Source organism: Desmodus rotundus, chromosome 1, assembly GCF_022682495.2.
Source record: "Desmodus rotundus isolate HL8 chromosome 1, HLdesRot8A.1, whole genome shotgun sequence".
In the NCBI taxonomy this organism is placed as follows: Eukaryota; Metazoa; Chordata; class Mammalia; order Chiroptera; family Phyllostomidae; genus Desmodus; species Desmodus rotundus.
This window is the reverse complement of record NC_071387.1, coordinates 38,039,029-38,059,119: the sequence shown is the minus strand read 5'-3', so window position 1 is coordinate 38,059,119 and position 20,091 is coordinate 38,039,029. Positions and strand designations below refer to the sequence as shown.

The 20,091-nt window shown below is 40.0% G+C and overlaps 1 pseudogene; it reads right to left on the bottom strand.

Moving 5' to 3' along the window:
- Positions 1-8,091: 8,091 nt before the first annotated feature.
- On the bottom strand, positions 8,092-9,063 carry LOC112304318 (glyceraldehyde-3-phosphate dehydrogenase-like; annotated as a pseudogene).
- Between the last annotated feature and the right edge of the window lie 11,028 nt (positions 9,064-20,091).

Genomic DNA, 20,091 nt, shown 5'->3' with positions numbered 1-20,091 from the left:
ATGGCCTCATTTTATTGTAATCACCTCTGTAAGGACCCTATCTCCAAATACAGTCTCATTCTGATGTACTCAGAGTTAGGGTTCTAACATATGAATTTGTGAGGGATGCAATGCAGCCTCCTACACACAGATACAATCTATGTGCTATCTCTGCCACAGAGTATGAATACAACAATTTTACCCAGAAATTATTTCAAGTGAATATAACCTACTTTTTTTTTTTTAACTGAAAATGTTTTCCGACCCCTGGACCGGAGTGTACTGCTTTGAGGAGATTTTATTGCATGACCTCATCTTCAGGGACCTCCTGAGTTCTTGGGGCAGTGGAGCGAGAGGTGCCCACTGTGAGCAGCACTCCCCTCAAGGCCACAGCATATCGTCTGGGAATGGTTTCTCAGCAGAATCTGTGTCAAGGCGTCACCGCCACTCCAGAGTCAGCCAAAGCCAAAAACCGAAGAGGGGACTGCCCCAAACACTGAGTCAGTGTCCCTGCATTTGGAAGAGTTCCTCTACCTCCTTAGCCTGGAGGGGAGCCAGGATTGTAAAACCTAAAGAATTTGAGCCACAGTGATTCTATCTCACTGCAAAATATTGCAAACATATTTACACACATGCACACAGATTAGAGGAGTATCTCCCAACAATCTTCCATTAGCAGCTCTTGTCACTGGAGAGCAACGATAACTCTTTAGCACTTCAGAAATTACCTTCGTCCACAGATTGAAAACTAGGAACAGTCCCACTATTATTTTATATGTAAGACCCCAGGAAATTACTCTGAGAACAGCAACGTAGAGGCAGTTAAGATCTGTAGATGGGCATTTAGCAAAGAAATGCGGGCATATATTTCTCAAGGCCTGGTGAATTTTCTGTAATTACGCAATAGATAATGACTCAAAACAATCCTCTTGAAATATTGCCCTCCAGGAAACTTTGTCCTCCCTGGGACTGTGCTCTGACATCCTCTCAGACCTCAGCTCTTAGTGGGACTCTTATCAGAGCTGTGTCCAAATACGTTCCTGGGAAGACTAAGCCTGCCAAAGGCCACGTGATGTGCTGACAAATGCCAAGTTCCAGAAATTCACACAGTGACCTTGATGGCAATACAATGTAACATCTCTTTGCTTCAAGTCCATACAAATTTATTTTTGTATAAATATAAATTTCAGAGAAAGACCTCTGTTTTGTAGAGTTAAGTACACTGATAATATATATATTTTCTAAACATAAAAAATGAACGCTGCCATTTTGTTGTCAGAATAAAAACATTAACTCTTATATCATGGAATACATTAAATAACTAATTACATTAAGAATAGTGTACGTATGTCAACTAATTGAGAAAAAAAGAATAGTCTAGAAATTAGTCCTTTGGAACAATCTGCTTGATACATTAGCATGAGAGCTTATTCGCATATGTGCTATACCCACATTTGAGAGAGAGAGAGAAGCATATATGGAATATATAGTGTTTTAAAGGGAGTAAACACCATATAGTCACAGTTAATTCTCGTGGTAAAAGACAATTTTAGTGTTTTTGCAACATTTGACAATCACTTCATCTTTGTAATACCATCTAAGTTAGCATTTTTAAGAATCCACATATTACTTAACAGAAAAGGCCTAAGTGGTATCAAAAGAGACTGGAGGCAAATTAAGTTTCCTTTTGTCCAACTTTTTGTCACTTCCTGCCTTCATAAATAGGGAAAGCAAAATATCTGTGCTTCTTATTCATGTACATCTGCCAAACCAATTAACACCTCCTGAATGTTATCTTAATTGCATTTATTAACATAACATTATCATAGCAGAGAGATAACATTCAGGAGGTATTAATTGGTTTGGCAGGCACTCTTGAATGGGGAGCAGAGAGAAGGGCCCTTCTCAGTATATTGCCTCCTTTTTTTTTTTTTGGTGATGGTGGAGAGGAAATGAGATTATGATGAAACAGAGAAAATGTATCCGTACCAAAATGGCAGCCGCATCACAGAGTCACTGCTGCTTCTTTCTAAAACTTGCAAAGAGGTGCCTACTCTAAAGCCTGCCTCTGATAGTTGACCTCGATGCCCTCTCTGCACCAGTGTCTCTGTGCAGTTCTGGCTAAGGAGGCCTCTGGGGGTGTGGAGGCACAGATATGCTTCTCAGGGATGTACTGTGCTACAAGCCGTACATTTTAATAGCACATCAGCCACTTTAGAAATAATTTGAATAAGTTCCTCTGATGAGAATTTGATAGGGCTACCACTATTTTTTTTATTTAATCTTTATTGTATTTTTTTACATTACCTTTTTGTCCCCTTATACGCCCCACCTCTCAACAGTCACCACACTGTTGTCCATGTCCATGAGTCCTTTTTCCTTTTTGCTCAATCTGTCCACCCCTTAAACTCCCCCCTCCATCCCCAGCTGTCATCAGTTCTCCATCTATGAGTCTGTTCCCATTTTCCTTGTTAGTTCAGTTTCTTCATTAGATTCCACATATGAGTGAAATCATATGGTATTTGTCTTTCTCTGACTGGCTTATTCACTTAGCATAATGTTCTCCAGGTCCATCCACAAAAAGGGTAAAGTTTTCTTCTTTTTTATGGCCAAGTTCTATTCCATTCTGTAAATGTCCCATAGTTGTTTTATCCACTCATCCACTGGTGGACACTTGGGCTGCTTCCATATGTTAGTGACTGTAAATAATGCTGTAATGAACATAGGGGTGCTTCTGTTCTTTTGAATTATTGTTTTGAGTTCCTTCAGATATATTCCCAGAAGTGGGATCTCAGGGTCAAAATACAGATTGATTTTTAATTTTTTGAAGTATCTCTATGTTGCTTTCCACAGTGGCTGTACCAGTCTGCATTCCCACAAAAAGTGTAAAAATATTTCCTCTTTTTCCAAATCCTTGCCAGTACTTGATTTATTGATGATAGCCATTTTGACAGGTGTGAGATAATATCTCATTGTGGTTTTAATTTGCATTTCTCTGATAATTAGTGACGTTGAGCATCTTTTCATATGTCTATTGGCCATCTCTATGTCCTCTTCGGTGAAATGTCTATTCACATCCTTTGGCCATGTTTTAATTGGGTGTTTGGGTTTTTTTGGTGTTGAGTTTTATAAGTTCTTTATTTTGGATATTAACCCCTTATCAGATGTATTGGTGAATATGTTCTCCCATGCTGTGGTTTGTCTTTTTATTTTGTTGATGATTTTCCTTTGCTGTGCAAAACCTTTTTAGTTTGATGTAGTCCCATTTATTTATTTTTTTCTTTTGTTTCCCTTGCCTGGGGAGATATATCTGATATGTGCAGAAAAATGAAACTAGACCACCTTCTTACAACACACACAAGAATAAATTCAAAACAGATCAAAGACTTAAGTGTTAGACCCAAAACCATAAAAATCATAGAAGAAAACACAGGCACCAAAATCTCAGACATTGCTCACAGCAATATTTTATCAGATATATCTCCCCAGGGCTACTAATCTTATAGAATCATAGAATTATGGAATGTTATAACTAGATTCAAACGTTCATTAACTCATTCAGTAGGCACTATTGAGCATCCACTACAGTCCAGAGACTGTAAAATGCGGGGGTAAGGAAATAAACAGGACTCAACACCTGGCTCAGATGTCCAGCTGGCACAGGAACTGGTCACGTAGACAGCGACTGCAGGTGTGTGGATTACTGTAGACACCCAATACATATGTACTGAGTGAGCGCCCTGATGAAATACGATCATCGTCGTCCCACTCTGGTAGTGGTTGGGAAGGTGGGGAGTGAGGTGGTGTAGGGATATGTATATAAGAAGGCAAAACTAAAACTAGCGGATGATTTGGGAAAGGTTTGAATAGGGACTGAATTCAGGCAGAAACACTAGGGACGAAAAGGTGGGCATAGATAAGGAAATCTCTGTGGAAAAATAGCTGGTAACATTTATTGAGTGTTTTCTTTGTGACAGGCAGTGTTCTTGGCACTTAATATGAATTTAATTTTCCTCAAGAACCATATGAGCTGTCCCTATTATAGTCCTCATTTTAAAGATTAGGAGATTGAATGTGGTAGCCTGAATAATGCCACTCCCCCCCCACCTAACCATGCTCCAAGACTGTCTACTCTCTAATCCCCAGAACCTGTGACTATGTTACATTCATACATTACATAGCAAAAGGGACTTTGTAAATGTAATTAAATTAAGGATTTTGCTTGGAGGAGATTATTCTTCCTTATCCATGTGGTCCTGATGTAATTAGAAGTCCTTTGTATGAAGGGGGCAGGGGGGCAGGAGTAGAGTCAGCGGGAAAAGATACAAAGGTGGAAGCAGAGGCCTGAGAAGGGAGAAGCCACACTGCAGGCTTTGAAGATGCAAGGGCCACGAGCCAGGGAATGCAGGTGGCCTCTAGAAGGGCTTCCCTGGGGCATGCCATGTAATGAGAATTCTCCAAGTTACTCACCCTTTTCATTTTCTTTGGAGCGCTTGTCTCTATGGGAAAGTACTTAGTTTAATTGTACACTCTTTTTCCTTTTTTTTTTTTTTTTGACCGTTTCCCCCATTACAGTATCATTTCCATGAAGGCTATTTCTGTGTCATTCACCATATTGATCCAGTGCCTGACACAACAAATGTGCCCAATAAATGTTTGTTCTCAAACTTGCCCAGGGTCGCATTTTTCCTGGCTGTCACGGTGTCCTCCAAGGGTCTTGATATGTTGAAATAACAGACTTATAATCACTTTGTGACATGAAGGTGCACTGCTGAGGTCTCACTTCAGTGAAGAACTTACTGACCCGGTTGCTGGGAATGTGGTCTGCTGGCAGCCCATTGTCAGCCCCTTCAGGGATTGCCTCACTACCTCATTACCCCAGAAAACTGCCTGACCTAAGGCTACACCCTTCTTGGTGTGGCTTACATCCAACCGCTGATTGAGCTGGGTTTAAAGGCCTGCCTGGCCATTTCAGTCCAGCATGGGACAACTCTGGCAGGCCGTTTCAGCTCCAGAGCTCCTTATGGGGTTGTCCAGGGCAGTCATTGTACCCATATTATGCTTGATTTCTGCCTCACCTGACCCTGTTCTCACTTCCCCTCCACAGCTGTTGATCCCAAGAACTCTCCTTACTAAACATTCTGCTCACTAAACTCTGTCTTAGAATCTGCTTCCGGGAGACCCCCAATCTTAAACAATACTAAGCATTGGATTCTGTCTTGAGCCAGGTAGTTACAAATAAGCAGAAGAGAATCTAAAATTTAATGAAAATTTGCAGAAGAGCTTAATACTAAAGAAATACTCTCCATTGGTTATTATCTTTTCACTAAATTAGAAAAAACCTATTTTTAAAGAATTATCAGTGGAATCCCTCAACATGTTGATGCCTCCCAGAAAAATGATTTGTAAGTCCCATGAAATCTCTGTCTTAAGTATATCTCTTGAACTTGTCTCTGATTCTTCACCACCAACACTCTTAATTCAAACCACCCATTAGTTTTCTCTTGGTTTAATGAACAACTTTGAGTCCCTTAGTTTGTCTTCCTCCAATTTTTCCTCCATTGTCTAACTTAAACTCCTTATCATGCTAAGCATGGACTCTAACCTCTTAACATGATATCCAAAGCCCTCCCTATTTCTAGACTCATTTCTGGCATGCCCCCCCCCCTTCACTACTGCCTCCTTTATTTTGGTCCTGCAAATCCTCCAAATTCTCCATGCCCACCATGACCTGGATTCTCTTTAGAGTTCTAGCCTTGACCTTTGTCCCCCTCCCTCTTTCCAGTCTCAGCCATACAAAATAACATACAGTTCATATGCCTTGTCCTTGCTTGCCTCTGGGCCTTTACACATATTGTTCCCTCTGTTTGGATTAATTTCCTTTTCTCTGTCTACCCCCCTCCCACTAAGCCTTCCTTCTTCCCAGGTTGATTTCTGTTGCTGATCACCCTTCCATGATTCCCTGAAGATGGACTTGGTAGCTCTCCTATGAGCTCTTTTGGCACCTTGTGCTTGTTTATTTGTTGTTGTTTTTTAGGGATAATAATCTTATCAGTCTAACTTATCACGTCTCTAAACTGGCTGTCTCAGCTACTAGATTAAACTCTTTATTCACAACTATGATCACAGCAACTAAACACAGTGCTCAGCACATGGAAGGTACTTGGAAAACATTTTGTTGGTAAATGAGTGAAGGCTCATGAAAACCCTAATACATAGGCAAGCTAGACATTTTTGGCCACATTTTAGAAATATGGAGATTTCGGTTGACTTAGCCAAGGTTGTAGAGCATTTGGGTCTTCTGATTGCAAATGTAGCACTACTTACAAGAAATGCCTCGATTCTTTGTTCATTCCACATTATATCCTTCCACAAATATTTGAATGCCTGCTGTATGTTGGACTCTGTTATAGGTGTTGGATGGAAATGATTTGTCTTGTGGAACTTAACATTCTACAAGGAAAGATTGGCAACAAACAAACAACAAAATGATGTTGAGTAGAGGTAAGTTCTGTGAAGGTAATGGCTCTTTAGAAATGGGGGCCAGGGGATGCCTCTTGAAGAAGGCAACATTTGAGCTGAGATCTGAAAGGTAAGAAGGGAGCCAGTGGTGAAATGAGCCAAGGTTTTTGCTTGCAAAGCAAAAGGGTAGAGCATGTGCAAACCCCTAAGATGGAAAACAAAACAAAACAGAACAGTGGTCAGGGATCAGAAAGAAGGCCAGAATGGCGAGATCATAGTGAGAAAAGCTGTCAGAGAGAGCAGTAGTCCAGATCACATAGGGTGAGTCAATTCTGGCCGAGAATTTGGATTTCATTTTAAATGAAATAAAAAGCACCCCCCCCACCCCATAAAAGATTTAAATCAGGGACTAACAGTTTCCTAATCTGGACTATGATAGAGTGGGAATCTTCATGATGCAGAAGATTTGAATGATTAGGATTTCAGGAAATGGAGCTCCATGTAATTTGGAAAATGTAGTCCAGTATGATAACAGCTCTAGGAGCCCCGTGGACTCAGTGGTTATTTTCCCCAAAGAATTACAGGTGCTTTTACAAGCCATGATGATGCTTTCCAGTAATAAACTCCATGTCTCATGTTCCAGTCTCTTATTTCCAGTTGCCTGCTGGATAACTCTTCCATAATATCCTGCAACTCACGTCTAAAGTAGACCTACTGGCTTGCACACCTACCCTACCATGCAGTGATATCCTCCTTCTTTATTAATGATTCATTGATTTACTTAGGGTATAGGCATCCTAAAGGGCAACCCAGTAACAAAAGCCCCGCTGATCACCAAGTTCTGCTGCTTCCACCACACAGATATTTCTCAGAGGTAACTTCGTTGCCCTTGTCTGTCTTTAGGTTCTCATCTGCGATCAGCTGGACTTTTGCAGCAACCTCCTAACTTATTGTTAGTGTTTCTTACTCCAGCCCATTTCAGGTTACTCTCAGACCTAATCTTTTTCAAAATGCACTCTTTCAAGTTTTAGCTCTACTACAAAAGCAATATTTTCTTATTGTTAAATGGACAAATCTTATCACTGGTATAAAAGCAGTGTATATCTTTCTAGGATTTCTTCTGTGATTGTACACACATATACACCAATCAGATTATAATATAATTCTATTTGCTGATCTGCTGTTTTATTTAACAGGTTATGAGTATTTTTAGAAATGAAATACCACACATCTGTATCATTTTTTGTAGCTTTATATCATCCCATTATATGGATGTACTACCATTTACTTAAATAAGTTGCTTTTGAAAGCCGATCAGATTATCTTGCTTTTATGAATGATTTTATATTGAACATCTTTCTATATTTATCTACTGATACCACTTTCTCTCTTACTTCTTAGGAAACATTTACTTGAAATGGGGCTTTTGATCATGTATAATTTCTTTTTTTGCAGGGGGTGAAACAGTGAACTTTATTGATGGTGCATGACAAGGTACGGCTCCCTAAGGCCCTCCACTCTCAGGGGGTCTGGGATGAAAACTGGAAGTCAGGAGATTCTCAGTGTGTTGGGGGGTGAATTTGGGACAAGGACTCTTTAGCAGTTGAGGGTCTCTCTTCCTGTTGCTGGGGCTGGTCGTCCAGGGGTTTCTTACTCCTTGGAGACCATATAAACCATAAGGTCCTCCACCCTGTTGTGCCAAATTCAATGTTATACCAGGAAATTAGCTTGACAAAGTGGTCATTGAGGACAATGCCAGCCCTGGCATCAAAGGTGGAAGAGTGGGTGTCACTGTTAAAGCTGCAGGAGACAACCTGGTCCTCCATATAGCCCAGGATGCCCTTGTAGGGGCCCTCTGATGTCATTGTATTTGGCAGCTTTTTCCAGGCAGCAGGCCAGATCCACAACTGACACACTGGCGGTGGGGACACAGAAGGCCATGCCGATGAGCTTCCCATTCGCTCAGGGATGACCTTGCTTACAGCCTTGGCAGTGCCAGTAGAAGCACAGATGATGTTCTGGGCAGACCCTTGGCCATCATGCCACAGCTTCCCAGAGGGGCCATCCACAGTCTTCTGAGTGGCAGTGATGGCATGGACTGTGGTCATGAGTCCCTCCACGATGCCAAAGTTGTCATGGGTGCCCTTGGCCAAGGAAGACAAGCAGTGGTGGTGCAGGAGGCATTGCCTACAATCTTGAGGGAGTTGTCGTACTTGTCATGGTTCACACCCATCACAAACATGGGGCATCTGCAGAAGGGGCAGAGATGATGGCCCTCCTGGCTCTACCCTTCAAGTGAGCCCCAGTCTTCTCCACAGTGGTGAAGACACCAGTAGACTCCAGAGCATATTCAGCACCAGCATCACCCTATTTGATGCTGGTGGGATCTCGCTCCAGGAAGAGGGAGATGGACTTTCTATTGATGACAAGCTTCCTGTTCTCAGCCTTGACTGTGCCTTTGAACTTGCCATGAGTAGAGTCATACAGGAACATGTAGACCATGTGGTTGAAGTCAATGAAAGGGTCATTGATGGCGACAGTATCCACTTTGCCAGAATAAAATGCATCCCTGGTGACCAGAGGCCCAACATAGCCAAATCCAATCACTCTGACCTTCACCATCGTGTCTCAGGGTTGAGACTGTCACTGCGTGGGAAGACACGGCTATTTGTCAAACAGGAGAAGCAGAGAACCTAATTTCTTTTAGTATTTTTGTGGTTTCATGATTTATATGTGTTTTCAATTGGAAATTTTTTGGCATGAGGTGTGAGACAATGGTCTGAACTGGTTGGCCAGCTTTCTGATATTATTTATAGTTTTATCCATTTTCCCCCCCAGTGATTTCAGGTACTAACACTCTGTCATACACTAAATTCTATTTCAAAACTGTCTGTTCTATTCCATTAATCTGGCTACAAATTTTAGCAAAAATACCCTGTTGTTTCAAATCTAGTAGCTTTCTAACAGGTTTTAATACTTGGTAGGCCAGTTCCCCCTCTTTGCTCCTTGTTCATTTACTTACATATTTTTTTGTGGCAGAGATTTACTTCCCCCAACTACATTTTATTTTTTAAGTAACATTTAGCGTCAATGTATCAAGATCTCCCCCAAAACACACATGAGATTTTTGTTGATTACGTTAAACTGATACATTATTTTGGAAGACAATGGCATCTTCAGAACTTTTAAAAATAAGCATGGTCTAATCTTTATCTTGCTTAAAAACTTGTCATAGCTCCCCCTAAAGGGTAAGTCATATTTCTTCTCATGGCACGAAACACCTTACGTATTGTGACCCCTGCTTACATTTCTTCGTCTTTCAGAGATTTAAAAAAATCTTAGATTTCAATACCTTAGTGAATATGAAGCAGTTATTTGAATCTCAAAGTTAGAGCAGTGGGAGAGGTGGGTAGGAGAAAATGTATTGGCAGGTAGAAGGTATACTTTGGAAATCTCTATTTACCTCATTTGCAGTTGTCACTGAAGGCCGGAGCTCCTAAGCTTGATTGCATTTTGGCCCGTAAACCCATCCAGTGGAAGAACATCAGTTCTAACCTGCAAGCATTCCAAGAATATGTGCATGATCAAGCCTATCTTTCTTTAAGTCTTGGGAAAACTGTGACTTTCTGAAGTTTGGATCCTGCCTCTAGACATTGAAGGAGAAAATTCCACTAACTGTAAAATAAATAATTTGGCCGCTGTGTGTTTAACTTGTGGCATAATCTCCAAACCCTGGCCGGCCCCAGTAAAAGTTTCTGTTGGCTCTTTTTATCCCTCCTCACCCTTCCTTGTTCTCTGTGTGTCTCCCCGTTCTCTGCCACGGACAATCTGGTGGTGGAGATCTGGGCCAGTGATTGTGGGTGAGCAAAAAGGAAATGAGAGGGAACAAGGAGAAACGTTAAGAAAACTAACTTGGCAATGTTAAAACTTGCTGAAAAATGACGAATACTCTTTTAAAATTTATCTTTATTTTTTTAAAGTTCTCTTTAAAATTTTAATTTTTAAATTAATTTCCAACTGCCCTTTGGGACAGAATGTGAGAATTCAACTGCAAACACTCTTGTGAGGTGTAGCCTAAGGTTTTTATGACATCTAGTTAGGTCCTGGATCCTCACTGTGTACTTATTTATATAAACCATGGTAACTGGAAAATCTTATAAAAATTCAACCACAGTATTTGAGAATTGGATTTTGTGGTTATCTCGCTAAAGTTTGAATATAAAAACAAGCCCCTCATTGCTTTTAGCATTGGGAAGAGAATAATTGCACGGGTCTTCAAACTCCAGAGATGTCATTTTGAGCAATAGTTTTAGGTTTACAATCTTATCGGATAGATGCTAAAATGGGTACAATAGATTAGCTTTTGTTTCTTTCTGCCTTTATTTCTTTGCCTTGTCTTTACTAGTGTTGATATTGCCACTGAGAAATAAAGTAATAAAAAGATGGACAGAACAAAAACAGGAATAAGAGCAGACAGGTGCAGTTTATAAACTGGATCATCGCCAGTGGATAATCAAAAGCTTCCTCTCATAGTCCATATAAGTTGAGATTAAATTGCTATAAGACAAATAATGCCCAAAAGTTTGTTGGCTTCCCCGCCCCCCCCCCCCCCCCCCCCCGCAACGTGTGTCGTTTTCTGGATGTCCTACACGAGTTTTTGCAGGGAAGTTACGCCCTGCTTTAAGATCACTTTTAAGATGAATTTGTGAAGCTGTAAAACTATTAACCGCTAGAGGAATTGAAATATTTTTTAGGGTGATCTTTCAAAATTGCAGAGTATCTATTTCCAAATACTGAAAACATGGTTACAATTTATCAATTATTAAATACAGAAAGTAAGGGAGGAAATAGAGCATGTATAAAATGGTTTTAATCCTTAAGAAATGTTATAAATGCACCTTAACTTTAGCTTCCCCTTTGAGTGCAGAAGCTTAGTCATATTAAGCAGAAATAAAAGAAATGAACCAAGCCATTTGCCTTTTCCAAGACCATGAATTATAGAGCTTGGGGTTCAAGGACACTGATTTCCCATACAACCCTGCAGGGAGTTGAATTGAGCTCGGTTTGAGGTCACAGCAGGGCAGCAGAGGACAGAACGTAATGAGATGTCTGGGCTGTAGCGTAGCTCATCAGCTGCTCATCTGAGAAGTGCTGGTCGATGGATGAAGCGAATGTGGCTCATGAATTCAAGCTGAAGCCAGAAGAAGGGTGAACAACAAGGAGGGAAACTAAATAGTAGCTCATATCTCAGATGGTGGGTGACGGCAGAGATAAAATACAGTCTCTACAGGGGGCCTTGCCTAACCAGGGCTGAGAGTTAGAAATGCACATTTATCTGCTATTTGTCCACTTATCTAAAAGAAGTTGGTAGTAGAAACTCAAAAGGAATTTCATGCAGTAGAGCCAGGGCATGCACCGACATGTTAACAGATTATGTCCATTGCATAGAGAGGAATCAAAGTCACCAACCGTTATCGAACCTATATTCAAATGTAGAGAGAGACTCCTGTTTTGTTTTGTTTTGTTTTTTTCATTTCTAAAAGAACATTTCAAACATACACAGAAGTAGAGAGGAAAAATACACTGAACCTTATGTACCCATTACCCAGCTTCACCAATTGCCAACATTTTACCTGTCTCAAAAGCAGGTAAAATGTTTCCTTTTGTTGAAGGGAGTTGGCAGAAGAGACTTGGAGGGTGAAATACTCTCTGAAGTCAGGGAAGCATGGCCCGCATTGTCAGCTGGGCTCCCTGTGTCCCTCCTGTGTGACATTGTGAGAGCATTACTGCATTACTTGTTAGGTGAAAGGCATTCGCCCTGTGAATAATCAGGTAATCAAAAAGTGCGTACTGCTTTGACTCTGTATTATATGTGCTTCAGGCACTTACATTTAAAAACTTTTAAATATATCATTATTTTTAACATACATCATTATTTTAATTATATCCAATTAAATATACCTGCACCTTCTCAGCACGCATCGTTCCGTACTAAAAAGCACTTTGAATCAAATTGCATGCCAGCGTTCTTTATTAGAATTTATGTGCACACATCTACAGCAGATTTATACGTTTTGGAAACTAATTATCAAGAAGTTTGTTTAGGCTTTCAGTAAATGTGAAACTTAACTTAGACTTCAATTTACTTTGGTGTTTATAATTTTATGGCATTATTTTATTATCCTATAACACACCAATCTCTTTTATTTTCTCTGAGCAGAGTATGGGCACACGAAGAGAAGTCATTATCTTACCAGCACTGTTTGTGTCCAAGTCCTTAAATTTTGTCATCTCCTTTCCCCTAAAACACACTCTCTTTTTGGATTCTGCCACATATTGGACCAAAAGACTGCCTGTGAATCAGTCTCAATCACACGAAAACAATATTGCTAGATTATAGCAATATCAGAAAATATAGCCTTGCCCTGGCTGGTGTGGCTCAGTGGATTGAGTGCCGGCCTGCAAACTAAAGGGTTGCCAGTTCAATTCCCAGTCAGGGCACATGCCTGGGTTGTGGGCCAGGTCCCCAGTAGGGGGCGCGTGAGAGGCAACCACACATTGATATTTCCTCCCCTCTCTCCTTCCTTTCCTCTCTCTCTAAAAATAAATAAATAAAATGTTTAAAAAGAAAAATGAAAATACAGCCTTTAGTGATTGCTTTTAGCTCCTGTTGAAGGATGTTAGCTCTTTTTACGCAAAAATCTGTAACTTTTTATATTTGCTTTTGCATCACTCATAGCTTGTCTTAAGAAATTCTTACTCCTGGCATTTGACATACGATGGAGTAGTGCAGAGACCCTTCAGCTGGAACTCAGTATAGGTCTTGTATTGTCGTCAGCTCTTTACCGTCAGCAGCCACCCCACCCCTCCGGCTGTCTGCAACAACCCGATCTACCTCATAAACTCTTGAAACAAGGCTCCAGCTCTAGAGTTGGTGGAGGCAACAAGTTGGTCCAGTTTGATGCTGATGTCTTGAATGGTTCCAATAACCTAGATTCCAAATCTTTGGATTGACTCTGTGACATTTTTAAACCATTGTCTTTTCCCAGCCCACTCCCCTGGTTTTGAGGTGTTTATTTACTTCCTCTAGTATACGAACCGATATTTTTCTCTACGGTTTCTGGATTAACTAATCTCAAGCCCTGACATCTGTTTTCTCAAAGGAGGGTGCCTGTTGTCAGAGAAGCCCTGTGCTGTTCCCCACCTGTCTCCTTTAAGTGGAGGTTTGGCGTTACAAAGTGGGTCAGTTCCATTCTCTAATATCTTCTCAACTTAGGGACTTAGGACTAGGTCATCTGTAATGCTCCTTTCTTTGTTAACATTCTACTTTGTTTGTTTATACTATTTGCCTTAAATTTTAATATCACACGATTATGGATGATTATATTATCATTGTAAAGTTTAAAATAGTACATAAATGTAAGAAAAATGGCTGTAGAGACCCCTTAACTTCACTGTCTCCCCCTTCCCTGCTTTTATAGCCAAAGCTAACTACCCACATTAACATTCCTTGATTAATTTGTCTAGTATGATTTTGTTGCCCAAAGTTGCTTCTTTGTAATCTTTCAGTAGCTATGATTTGTATGTTCTATTTTGGACAGTGTTAGTCATTCAAGAGTCTGTGCTGGTGAGGAATGGTGTGGGTGATCTAAAAGGCTCGAGCTTTCAGCAGAAGATTTGAAATATGAATAATGAATTGTTCTCTTGGGTCTTAATAAGATTCTGTGAAGTTAGCTCCCTCCCTTTCCAGTAAAGAGGAAATCTAAAGGGAAGGAGATGGTGGTGAAATAAGCAGAGGGAGAGAGAAAAGTGTTCTGTCATTTTATAGATTTCAGTATATAAAATTAGTCATTAAGAAATTGTATTTCCTTCTCTACAATAGCCCAAGAAACGTATGTGGAGAATGGTATTTTCTGCATTGAGTTTTGTGACTCCAATGTCTTAAGTTTTCACCGAGTAGCATAACCAAGAGCATAGATTATGGTAAAACTCAATGTAAATAGATGTTTCTCTTAAAATGCTCTCTATTAAAATGATAATATATGGCAATATCTATCTACAGGAAAATTATAGTATTAACAACAGCATGTCAGAGCAAAACTTAAAGAAATACAAATACATTGGTATGCTCTACTTCTCTTGTTATTAGCATTGTCTGTTATCAATAGCTAATTATTTGAACAACAGTGCACTGGAGAAAACAGTTTCTACCTAACCTTGAATTACACCCTTTCTAGAGTGTACACAGTTTCAGGGTTTTTAGGAAGTGGTCAGAGCGGCATAGGGAACTCTTGCAGTTTCCTTTCTATTGTTAATCTCTTCACTTTAGCAGATGGTACTTCGAATTCATTTTACACAAGACTTTATAAGAATAAATCCCATTTTGGTTTCAGTTACTTTGCTTCTTCACCCCATGCAAAATTAAAGGGTAAAAAAAAGACAATTCCTAAAAAAAAAAAGACAATTCCTATATGTATGAAATATCAACTTAAGTAATATTTCCCCCAAGCAGAAGAATTTACCACATTTTTCCTTTCATTAAAAACAAAAGTGACTAATACATAAAGACAAAATACTAAATATTTATCTATTACTGAAAGCAAACAATTTTGTACCTCAAATTCTATACTCAATAAAATTTGTGTCCCAGTGGGAGGACAAAATAAAAATATTTTTGGGCCTTACCACAGACCCTCTTTGAAAGGAAGTCTCAAAACATATTGCTGTAAAACAATGAGGAAAACAAAATTCATATAGTAATGAGAAAGATGTGGGCCAAGAAACATTAAAAAGTTATCTCTGAGTCTAAAGAACTTTTTAACACAACACAGAAACGGTTGTTAATAAAGAGGAACTGAGCCATGATTGGTGTGGCTTGGTTGGTTGGCAGTCGTCCAGCAAAGCGAAAAGTCGCTGGTGCCATTCCTGGTCAGGGCACATGCCTGGGTTGTAGGTTCATTCCCTGGTCTGGGCACATGTAGGAGGCAGCCGATCAATGTTTCTCCCCCTCTCTTTCTCCCTCCCTTCCCCTCCTTCTAAAAATAAATAATCTTTAAAAAACATATGGAACAAAAATCCTAACCTGTAAGCAGTAGATGTGAGAGTACAGGGATAATAGAATAGGGAAAAAAAGGGTGGGGCCAGAATCGAAGATGTCTTAAGATTCTTGCCTTCATCAGGAGAATGATAGAAATACTGGTTATTTTTAGAAATTGACGACACAGTCATGTGTCCCCTGACAACTCTTTGTACTGCATACATGCTGGTGGGCCCATACAATTATAATGGAGTTGGAAAAGATTTCTATCACCACGTGACTTCACAGCTGTTGTAATGTAGCACAACGGTTGCAAAACTCAAGGCTGTGGTTGAAATGGCAAACAACTTTAACCTGGGTGTGCTATTGAGGAGTTCCTAGAGGTGGTTCCTGAGGAAATGACTAATGAGGAGTTCTTGGAACTGGAACAGGAATGAGTAGCTGAAAAAGAGGCAAGAGAAAAAGAAACTGCAGGGGAAGAACAACAAGATATCCCTCCCCACACCCCTATCAAGAAAATTCACACTGAAGAATTTAGCAGAAGCTTTTCCAGACTTAATAAACTCCTTAAAAGTTTGAAAACATGGATACCGACACGGAAAGGTTTTCCGTAACAGAGAGGAATGTTCATGGCGCCTTATCTGCTTATAAGCAAATCCACGATGAAAAGAAAAAACAAACCAACCAAACTACCATGGACACACTTCTGAAAAGAGTGACAGCTCCTCAAGAGGAGCCTCCGGTGGGTCCTTCGGGAGGTGTTCCGGAAGAAAGCATTGTTATCATAGGAGATGAGAGACCCATGTGCAGCAAGCTGTACAATATGTCTGTGTTTAAGCTAAGTGTTATTACGGAAGAGTCAAAAGGTTAAAAAAATTAAAAGCTTATAAAGTAAAAATGTTACAGTAAGCTAAGGTTAATATATTACTGAAGAAAGAAAAATATTTTAAAATAAATTTATTGTAGCTTAAGTGAACAGGGTTTAGAAAGTCTACAGGCACCTGCAGTACTGTCCTAGGCCTTCACAGCCACTCACCACTCACTCACTGGCTCACCCAGAGCAAATTCCAGTCCTACAAGCTCCAGGCATGGTCGGTGTCCTATACAAGTGTCTCGTTCTTTATCTTTTATATCACATTTTGACTGTATCTTTTCTATGTTTAGATACACAAAGTCCACTGTGTTACAATTGCCTACATGCTTTACAGATTTGTAGTCTCGGAGCAATAAGCTACACCATACAGCCTGGATGTGTGGTAGGCTCCGCCATCTAGGTTTGCGTAAGTGCGTTCTAAGATGTTCACACAATGAAGTACCCTAAGCAATGACACATTTCTCAGACTGTACCCCTGTCATTAAGCGACATATGACTGAATAAATATTTAAATGTGAATATTAAAATGTCAAGGCAATCCCTAAGAAGAATAGAAAAAAATGACATATCTTTATACACATTTTAAAAAAGAAGAAAATAAATGGAACAACTAAGCCAATTCAACAAAAGGCAGAGAGCAAAAAAGTAACTAAATGAAAAAGAATGATAAGTAAAAAGCATAAAAAAGTGTTAAAAATAAGTGAAATATACAAGTTATTCACACTAAATAAGAATGGCTTAAATTCTTCCTTTAAAACACAGACTTTCAGACTGGGAAAAAACCCCAACTTTATGCTGTTAAGATATGCGGCATTGCCCCCCAAAATAAAAAAGTTTGACCAAAAAATGCAATAATCATGGATCTGTATGCAGAAAAAAGTTATGAAATATAAAGAAAAAAGATTGATAAAAATACAAAGATTAATGAGCAGCCTATCATCATAGTGGGAGATTTTAATACAACTTTGACAAAAATGAATGAACCCAGGAGACAGAATTTTAAAAACATTTAATAATCCTATTATAACATATATAATTTATACATTTTAAGTATTTATAAATTTCATAATCTTCAACTAGAGAATTTACACTATTTTCTTTTTTTTAATATATTTCATTGATTATGCTATTACAGTTGTCCCATTTCCGCTCCTTCACTCAACTCCATCCTGCCCACCCCTTCCCTCCCACATTCCCCCCCTATAGTTCATGTCCATGGGTCATACATATAAGTCCTTTGGCTTCTACATTTCCTATACTATTCTTAACCTCCTTCTGTCTATTTTCTACCTACCATTTATGCTACTTATTCTCTGTACCTTTCCCCCCTCTCTCCTCTTCCCTCTCCCCTGTTGATAACCCTCCATGTGATCTCCATTTCTGTGGTTCTGTTCCTGTTCTAGTTGTTTGCTTACTTTGCTTTTGTTTTTGTTTTAGGTGTGGTTGTTAATAACTGAATTTGCTGTCATTTTACTGTTCATATTTTTTATCTTCTTTTTCTTAGATGAATCCCTTTAACATTTCATATAATAAGGGCTTGATGATGATGAACTCCTTTAACTTGACCTTATCTGGGAAGCACTTTATCTGCCCTTCCATTCTAAATGAAAGCTTTGCTGGATAGAGCAATCTTGAATGTAGGTCCCTGCCTTTCATGACTTGGAATACTTCTTTCCAGCCCCTTCTTGCCTGTAAGGTCTCTTGAGATATCAGCTGACAGTCTTACAGGAATTCCTTTGTAGGTAACTGTGTCCTTTTCTCTTGCTGCTTCTAAGATTCTCCCCTTCTCTTTAATCTGGGGTAATGTAATTATGATGTACTTTGGTTTGTTCCTTCTTGGATCCAGCTTCTTTGGGACTCTCTGAGCTTCCTGGACTTCCTGGAAGTATATTGCCTTTGCCAGATTAGGGAAGTTCTCCTTCATTATTTGTTCAAATAAGTTTTCAATTTTTTGTTCTTCCCCTTCTCCTTCTGATACCCCTATAATTCTGATGTTGGAACGTTTAAAGATATCCTGGAGGTTCCTAAGCCTCTCTTCATTTTTTTGAATTCTTGTTTCTTCATTCTTTTCTGGTTGGATGTTTCTTTCTTTCTTCTGGTCCATACCGTTGATTTGAGTTCCAGTTTCCTTCCCATCTCTATTGGTTCCCTGTACATTTTCCTTTGTTTCTCTTAGCATAGCCTTCATTTTTTCATCTGATTTGTGACCAAATTCAACCAATTCTGTGAGCTTCCTGATTAACAGTGTTTTGAACTGTGCATCTGATAGGTTGGCTATCTCTTCGTTGCTTAGTTGTATTTTTTCTGGAGCTTTGATCTATTCTTTCCGGCCATTTTTTTTTTGTCTTGATGTGCCTGTTATGTAAAAGGGCGGAGCCTTAGGTGTTCACCAGGGATGGGTAATGCTTGTCGCTGTGCTGTGACACTGTATGTGGGGGAGGGGTCCAAGAGGGTCCTCTTGCTCCGCTCTTTGCTGGTTTTGTCACTTCCCCTGCCCCCCACAAGCAAAGTGGGCCCTTCTGGTGCTGATATCCGGGTGGGTGGGTTTGCGTACGTCCAGGACCCTGTGAATCTCTCCAACGAACTCTCCTCTGAGGCGGGGAGTTTCTCCCGCTGCCACCTCAACCCCCATGGGTGTTTTCAATCAGTCGTTTGAGGCTTTATATCCTCGCACTGGAACTCTGGGTTGTGTGGTCTGTCACCTGGTCCACCAGGTGCGGGCCAGCTGCAGCTTTGCCCACCCTGCTCCATAATCTGCCACTTTGTTGCCACCTTGCCTTGAGTCCTCTCCACCTGGCTACCCCTCTCCGACCCTCCTACCAGTCTGGATGAATGTTTCTTCTTTATCTCCTTGGTTGTCGGACTTCCATACAGTTCTATTTTCTGTCAGTTCTGGTTGCTTTTTGTTTTTAAATTGTTGTTGTCCTCCTTTTGGTTGTGCGAGGAGACATAGTGTATCTACCTACGCCTCCATCTTGGCTGGAAGTTGAATTTACGCTATTTTCAAAGATCCATGGAACATTTATGAAATTTTATCATTTATTAGTCTACAGGAAAACCTCCATAAATTCCAAAGAGCAGAAACCATACTTTATATTCTCTGAACAAATCACAGTACAATTTAAATAGTAACAACAGAAGAACACTATAGTCCTAATCTATGCATTTTAAAACAAAAAAAGAAGAGATCTAAGATGGTGGAAGAATAAGTGGAAGCTACACTAACTTCCTTCAAGAACCAATCTGGAATTATGACTCAATTGTAGAGAAATCACCCTGAATAACCAACTGATCACTAGCTAGAGAGAAGCCTTATAACCACAGACAGACAGAAGAAACCACTTCACCACAACCTGACTGGCAGGGAGTGCAGAGGAGGCACGACAGGGCTGGCTGGGCTCCCACAGGTGGCAGCTGAAGATCCGGGGGGATATTTCAGCTCCTGGGGGGGTCCCCTGAGAAGTGTGGGCTCTAACCCCCAAGCTGGGATCCCCAGCCTACAGCACCAGAACCAGAAAGGAACCTGGATAACATCTAGCTGTGAAAAGTAGCAGGGTTTCTGTCTGTCAGAAAGAGTTGGCTGGAGATACAGAGAGCCTCTTAAAGGGACAACACATAAAATTCAAGAAACTAAGTGTATTTAATACTATTTAATGGACTTCAAATCTCAAATGCTTAAGAACTAATTCCATAACTAGAAGGAAATGATTCTAATCCAGCTGTCGTTTTGTGTAGCTGA